The sequence below is a fragment of the Ranitomeya imitator genome, chromosome 10 (assembly GCF_032444005.1).
Source record: "Ranitomeya imitator isolate aRanImi1 chromosome 10, aRanImi1.pri, whole genome shotgun sequence".
In the NCBI taxonomy this organism is placed as follows: Eukaryota; Metazoa; Chordata; class Amphibia; order Anura; family Dendrobatidae; genus Ranitomeya; species Ranitomeya imitator.
In genome coordinates, this window is record NC_091291.1 from 92,886,167 (window position 1) to 92,893,874 (window position 7,708).

Here is a 7,708-nt window from a genome sequence, read left to right on the forward strand (position 1 = left end):
ATGATCCAGGGAAAAACAAGTCCAACACTGGAACATTGACAGGAAGCATGGATCAAAGCATTAGGTGGAGTTAAGTAGAAAAGCACCTAACGACCTCACCAGATCACCTGAGGGAGGAAACTCAGAAGCCGCAGTACCACTTTCCTCCACAAACGGAAGCTCCCAGAGAGAATCAGCCGAAGTACCACTTGTGACCACAGGAGGGAGTTCTGCCACAGAATTCACAACAGAACCGGATAGCTGATACAGGCATCATGTATCAGACACTAGCTGAATGATTTCAGCCATGTATGTTTGACTATGAAATGCTGTGGTGTATATCAATTCATTGTGAGAAGTAATTTCTAAAATGGGGTCACTTTGGGGGGGGTTTCTGCTGTTTTGGTACGTTTGGTACTCTGAAAATTGTACCGCAAACTATTCTTGCAAAATCTGCATTCCAAAACCCGAATAGTGCTCTTATTTTCAAAGCCCTGCTGTGTGGCCAAATGGTAGTTTCTGAAGAAATATGATGCATCACCGCATTTTGTGAGAAATCTAACATTTCTAACATCCTAACAAAATAAAAGGAGGTTTGAAAATTAATGCTGACAAAAAGTACACACATGAAAAATGCTATTTATTAATGTTTTTGTGTGTTGCGACAAGTTGATTTAAGGGTATAAGCAGTCAAATAATAAAAATGACTGATATTTCAAAATTTTAAGCAAACTTTAGATATTTTCACAGAAAAAAACTAAAAGTTTATTGACCTAAATTTACAGTTAATGTAAAGTACAATGTGTCACAAAAAACACTTTCAGAATTACGGGGATATGTAGAAGCATTCCAGAGTTATTACTGCATAAAGTGATACATGTCATATTTTTTAACAAATGGGGCTTGGCCTTTTAGCTCAAAATAGGCTTGATAACTAATAGTTTAAACAAATGTATAGAAATAAAAACTGTAATATTAATTATTTTAAAATAATTTTCAATGACAATTGATGGTCATATTTCTGCTGACTAATTTGTAAAGAGTTAAGGTACAAAATCCACAAGAAGTCAGGATGGCCGAGCGGTCTAAGGCGCTGCGTTCAGGTCTTGGAGGCGTGGGTTCAAATCCCACTTCTGACATCACCTTTTCGTTTCATGAAAATATACAGATTCCCTTCAGTTATTGATTAGATGGGGCTCAAACCAAACTTAGCAATGGGCTTTAAAAAACCTGATCCCAAAGTTATGACTACCTGGGAGTTTTTGGGGTGAATCTGAAATTGTCATCTATAAACGGAACTCTAGGATTGTGAAATAGGTTTCATGTGCATATGTTAGCTGTCTTGGCACCATAAAAATGCTATGGGCGGTGAATGGGGAGGATTATTTCACCTCTTTGTGTTCTCTTTCCCTATTAGGTCGGAGATTCCACATCCTATGGGGTTGTTCTGGGAGATTTCTATAAACTGAATTGCAGGTAAGTCTAATTTCATATTTGTTTACCTCATTCCTCAATAGACCATAACAGTACTTAATAAACAAAAGCTGAAAAAGTAGATAATCATAGATTAAAAAGTCTGAAATGCGCATGCGATACTGACATCTAAGTTTCAGCACATTTTGGGACAAATGTTTTCACATTGAAAGTTAACAATCATTAAAATATTTTCTCTAAATTTTTGTCTCCTTTTTTGCTCCAATTATTTGCATCTAATATCAAATAAAACTTGATGTAACATTATGCATGCACATTGTGTTTTATGTGCAACCATCACCTGTCTCATAAACACAGGGTTAGAATGAACGTGGTGAATAGAGTCAAATTGGAAATGTAAAAAAATCTGTCAAAATTGCATTTTTTTTCTACTCATTCACAAAGAGTTAATGAAAGTTATTAAACATGTACAACAAAATGGCAGGAGTTTCAAATAGAAATCATGCTGCAAAAACTAGTCAAAGCAAAAATAAAAATATACATTTTCAGGGGTTTCGCTTGACATTTGCCGAGTGTCAAACACTCCTAAAGTTGGTTGCGTTTGGCCGAAATAGCTCAGGTGGGAGAGCGTTAGACTGAAGATCTAAAGATCCCGGGTTTCGGCAACATAATTTTTCTTCACTGTTTACATTTTAAGGAGAAAATGAACAAAGCACATGGGCTGATGACTTAAAGAAAATGAAAAAAGGCCTAAAAATCTTAACTATCTACAGAAAATAAAATGTTGAAAAGATGAGAAATGGGAGCTTTTCCTTTTGAGCAAATTATTATATTTTTAAAATTTTTCCTCTATTTTGTTTATTTCCATTTCACTAAGCTGTAAGAGGATTTAATGGGAAACGGATAGCTGATACAGGCATCATGTATCAGACACTAGCTGAATGATTTCAGCCATGTATGTTTGACTATGAAATGCTGTGGTGTATATGAATTCATTGTGAGAAGTAATTTCTAAAATGGGGTCACTTTGGGGGGGGGGGGGTTTCTGTTGTTTTGGTATGTTTGGTACTCTGAAAATTTTACCGCAAACTATTCTTGCAAAATCTGCATTCCAAAACCCGAATAGTGCTCTTATTTTCAAAGCCCTGCTGTGTGGCCAAATGGTAGTTTCTGAAGAAATATGATGCATCACCGCATTTTGTGAGAAATCTAACATTTCTAACATCCTAACAAAATAAAAGGAGGTTTGAAAATTAATGCTGACAAAAAGTACACACATGAAAAATGCTATTTATTAATGTTTTTGTGTGTTGCGACAAGTTGGTTTAAGGGTATAAGCAGTCAAAGAATAAAAATGACTAATATTTCAAAATTTTAAGCAAACTTTAGATATTTTCACAGAAAAAAACTAAAAGTTTATTGACCTAAATTTACAGTTAATGTAAAGTACAATGTGTCACAAAAAACACTTTCAGAATTACGGGGATATGTAGAAGCATTCCAGAGTTATTACTGCATAAAGTGATACATGTCATATTTTTTAACAAATGGGGCTTGGCCTTTTAGCTCAAAATAGGCTTGATGACTAATAGTTTAAACAAATGTATAGAAATAAAAACTGTAATATTAATTATTTTAAAATAATTTTCAATGACAATTGATGGTCATATTTCTGCTGACTAATTTGGAAAGAGTTAAGGTACAAAATCCACAAGAAGTCAGGATGGCCGAGCGGTCTAAGGCGCTGCGTTCAGATGGCAGTCTCTCTTGGAGGCGTGGGTTCAAATCCCACTTCTGACATCACCTTTTCATTTCAGGAAACTATACAGACTCCCTTCAGTTATTGATTAGATTGGGCTCAAACCAAACTTAGCAATGGGCCTTAAAAAACCTGTTCCCAAAGTTATGACTACCTGGGAGTTTTTGGGGTGAATCTGAAATTGTCATCTATAAACGGAACTCTAGGATTGTGAAATAGGTTTTATGTGCATATGTTAGCTGTCTTGGCACCATAAAAATACTATGGGCGGTGAATGGGGAGGATTATTTCACCTCTTTGTGTTCTCTTTCCCTATTAGGTTGGAGATTCCACATCCTATGGGGTTGTTCTGGGAGATTTCTATAAACTGAATTGCAGGTAAGTCTAATTTCATATTTGTTTACCTCATTCCTCAATAGACCATAACAGTACTTAATAAACAAAAGCTGAAAAAGTAGGTAATCATAGATTAAACAGTCTGAAATGCGCATGCGATACTGACATCTAAGTTTCAGCACATTTTGGGACAAACGTTTTCACATTGAAAGTTAACAATCATTAAAATATTTTCTCTACATTTTTGTCTTCTTTTTTGCTCCAATTATTTGCATCTAATATCAAATAAAACTTGACGTAACATTATGCATGCACATTGTGTTTTATGTGCAACCATCACCTGTCTCATAAACACAGGGTTTGAATGAACGTGATGAATAGAGTCAAATTGGAAATGTAAAAAAATCTGTCAAAATTGCATTTTTTTTCTACTCATTCACAAAGAGTTAATGAAAGTTATTAAACATGTACAACAAAATGGCAGGAGTTTCAAATAGAAATCATGCTGCAAAAACTAGTCAAAGCAAAAATAAAAATATACATTTACAGGGGTTTCGCTTGACATTTGCCGAGTGTCAAACACTCCTAAAGTTGTTTGTGTTTGGCCGAAATAGCTCAGTTGGGAGAGCGTTAGACTGAAGATCTAAAGGTCCTTAGTTCGATCCCGTGTTTCGGCAACATAATTTTTCTTCACTGTTTACATTTTAAGGAGAAAATGAACAAAGCACATGGGCTGATGACTTAAAGAAAATGAAAAAAGGCCTAAAAATCTTAACTATCTACAGAAAATAAAATGTTGAAAAGATGAGAAATGTGAGCTTTTCCTTTTGAGCAAATTATTATTTTTTTAAAATTTTTCCTCTATTTTGTTTATTTCCATTTCACTAAGCTGTAAGAGGATTTAATGGGAACCGGATAGCTGATACAGGCATCATGTATCAGACACTAGCTGAATGATTTCAGCCATGTATGTTTGACTATGAAATGCTGTGGTGTATATGAATTCATTGTGAGAAGTAATTTCTAAAATGGTGTCACTTTTGGGGGGGGGGGTTTCTGCTGTTTTGGTATGTTTGGTACTCTGAAAATTTTACCGCAAACTATTCTTGCAAAATCTGCATTCCAAAACCCGAATAGTGCTCTTATTTTCAAAGCCCTGCTGTGTGGCCAAATGGTAGTTTCTGAAGAAATATGATGCATCACCGCATTTTGTGAGAAATCTAACATTTCTAACATCCTAACAAAATAAAAGGAGGTTTGAAAATTAATGCTGACAAAAAGTACACACATGAAAAATGCTATTTATTAATGTTTTTGTGTGTTGCGACAAGTTGGTTTAAGGGTATAAGCAGTCAAAGAATAAAAATGACTAATATTTCAAAATTTTATGCAAACTTTAGATATTTTCACAGAAAAAAACTAAAAGTTTATTGACCTAAATTTACAGTTAATGTAAAGTACAATGTGTCACAAAAAACACTTTCAGAATTACGGGGATATGTAGAAGCATTCCAGAGTTATTACTGCATAAAGTGATACATGTCATATTTTTTAACAAATGGGGCTTGGCCTTTTAGCTCAAAATAGGCTTGATAACTAATAGTTTAAACAAATGTATAGAAATAAAAACTGTAATATTAATTATGTTAAAATAATTTTCAATGACAATTGATGGTCATATTTCTGCTGACTAATTTGGAAAGAGTTAAGGAACAAAATCCACAAGAAGTCAGGATGGCCGAGCGGTCTAAGGCGCTGCGTTCAGGTCACAGTCTCTCTTGGAGGCGTGGGTTCAAATTCCACTTCTGACATCACCTTTTCGTTTCATGAAACTATACAGATTCCCTTCAGTTATTGATTAGATGGGGCTCAAACCAAACTTAGCAATGGGCCTTAAAAAACCTGATCCCAAAGTTATGACTACCTAGGAGTTTTTGGGGTGAATCTGAAATTGTCATCTATAAACAGAACTCTAGGATTGTGAAATATGTTTTATGTGCATATGTTAGCTGTCTTGGCACCATAAAAATACTATGGGCGGTGAATGGGGAGGATTATTTCACCTCTTTGTGTTCTCTTTCCCTATTAGGTCGGAGATTCCACATCCTATGGGGCTGTTCTGGGAGATTTCTATAAACTGAATTGCAGGTAAGTCTAATTTCATATTTGCTTACCTCATTCCTCAATAGACCATAACAGTACTTAATAAACAAAAGCTGAAAAAGTAGGTAATCATAGATTAAAAAGTCTGAAATGCGCATGCGATACTGACATCTAAGTTTCAGCACATTTTGGGACAAACGTTTTCACATTGAAAGTTAACAATCATTAAAATATTTTCTCTAAATTTTTGTCTTCTTTTTTGCTCCAATTATTTGCATCTAATATCAAATAAAACTTGACGTAACATTATGCATGCACATTGTGTTTTATGTGCAACCATCACCTGTCTCATAAACACAGGGTTAGAATGAACGTGATGAATAGAGTCAAATTGGAAATGTAAAAAAATCTGTCAAAATTGCATTTTTTTTCTACTCATTCACAAAGAGTTAATGAAAGTTATTAAACATGTACAACAAAATGGCAGGAGTTTCAAATAGAAATCATGCTGCAAAAACTAGTCAAAGCAAAAATAAAAATATACATTTTCAGGGGTTTCGCTTGACATTTTCCGAGTGTCAAACACTCCTAAAGTTGTTTGCGTTTGGCCGAAATAGCTCTGTTGGGAGAGCGTTAGACTGAAGATCTAAAGGTTCCTAGTTAGATCCCGGGTTTCGGCAACATAATTTTTCTTCACAGTTTACATTTTAAGGAGAAAATGAACAAAGCACATGGGCTGATGACTTAAAGAAAATGAAAAAAGGCCTAAAAATCTTAACTATCTACAGAAAATAAAATGTTGAAAAGATGAGAAATGGGAGCTTTTCCTTTTGAGCAAATTATTATTTTTTTAAATTTTTTCCTCTATTTTGTTTATTTCCATTTCACTAAGCTGTAAGAGGATTTAATGGGAACCGGATAGCTGATACAGGCATCATGTATCAGACACTAGCTGAATGATTTCAGCCATGTATGTTTGACTATGAAATGCTGTGGTGTATATGAATTCATTGTGAGAAGTAATTTCTAAAATGGGGTCACTTTGGGGGGGGGGGGGTTCTGTTGTTTTGGTACGTTTGGTACTCTGAAAATTTTACCGCAAACTATTCTTGCAAAATCTGCATTCCAAAACCCGAATAGTGCTCTTATTTTCAAAGCCCTGCTGTGTGGCCAAATGGTAGTTTCTGAAGAAATATGATGCATCACCGCATTTTGTGAGAAATCTAACATTTCTAACATCCTAACAAAATAAAAAGAGGTTTGAAAATTAATGCTGACAAAAAGTACACACATGAAAAATGCTATTTATTAATGTTTTTGTGTGTTGTGACAAGTTGGTTTAAGGGTATAAGCAGTCAAAGAATAAAAATGACTAATATTTCAAAATTTTAAGCAAACTTTAGATATTTTCACAGAAAAAAACTAAAAGTTTATTGACCTAAATTTACAGTTAATGTAAAGTACAATGTGTCACAAAAAACACTTTCAGAATTACGGGGATATGTAGAAGCATTCCAGAGTTATTACTGCAGAAAGTGACACATGTCATATTTTTTAACAAATGGGGCTTGGCCTTTTAGCTCAAAATAGGCTTGATAACTAATAGTTTAAACAAATGTATAGAAATAAAAACTGTAATATTTATTATTTTAAAATAATTTTCAATGACAATTGATGGTCATATTTCTGCTGACTAATTTGGAAAGAGTTAAGGTACAAAATCCACAAGAAGTCAGGATGGCCGAGCGGTCTAAGGCGCTGCGTTCAGGTCGCAGTCTCTCTTGGAGGCGTGGGTTCAAATCCCACTTATGACATCACCTTTTCGTTTCATGAAACTATACAGATTCCCTTCAGTTATTGATTAGATGGGGCTCAAACCAAACTTGGCAATGGGCCTTAAAAAACCTGATCCCAAAGTTATGACTACCTGGGAGTTTTTGGGGTGAATCTGAAATTGTCATCTATAAACGGAACTCTAGGATTGTGAAATAGGTTTTATGTGCATACGTTAGCTGTCTTGGCACCATAAAAATAATATGGGGAGGATTATTTCACCTCTTTGTGTTCTCTTTCCCTATTAGGTCGGAGATTCCACAT

At 34.6% G+C, this 7,708-nt stretch overlaps 2 non-coding genes across 2 annotated transcripts; both read left to right on the plus strand.

Annotated features, from left to right (window-relative positions):
* The first annotated feature begins 4,112 nt into the window (after nucleotides 1-4,112).
* TRNAF-GAA (transfer RNA phenylalanine (anticodon GAA)) lies at nucleotides 4,113-4,185 on the plus strand. The gene has a single exon. It is a non-coding gene; the product is annotated as a tRNA-Phe (tRNA).
* A 3,157-nt stretch (nucleotides 4,186-7,342) lies between these two features.
* On the plus strand, nucleotides 7,343-7,425 carry TRNAL-CAG (transfer RNA leucine (anticodon CAG)). Its single transcript has one exon. It is a non-coding gene; the product is annotated as a tRNA-Leu (tRNA).
* The last annotated feature ends 283 nt before the right edge of the window (nucleotides 7,426-7,708 follow it).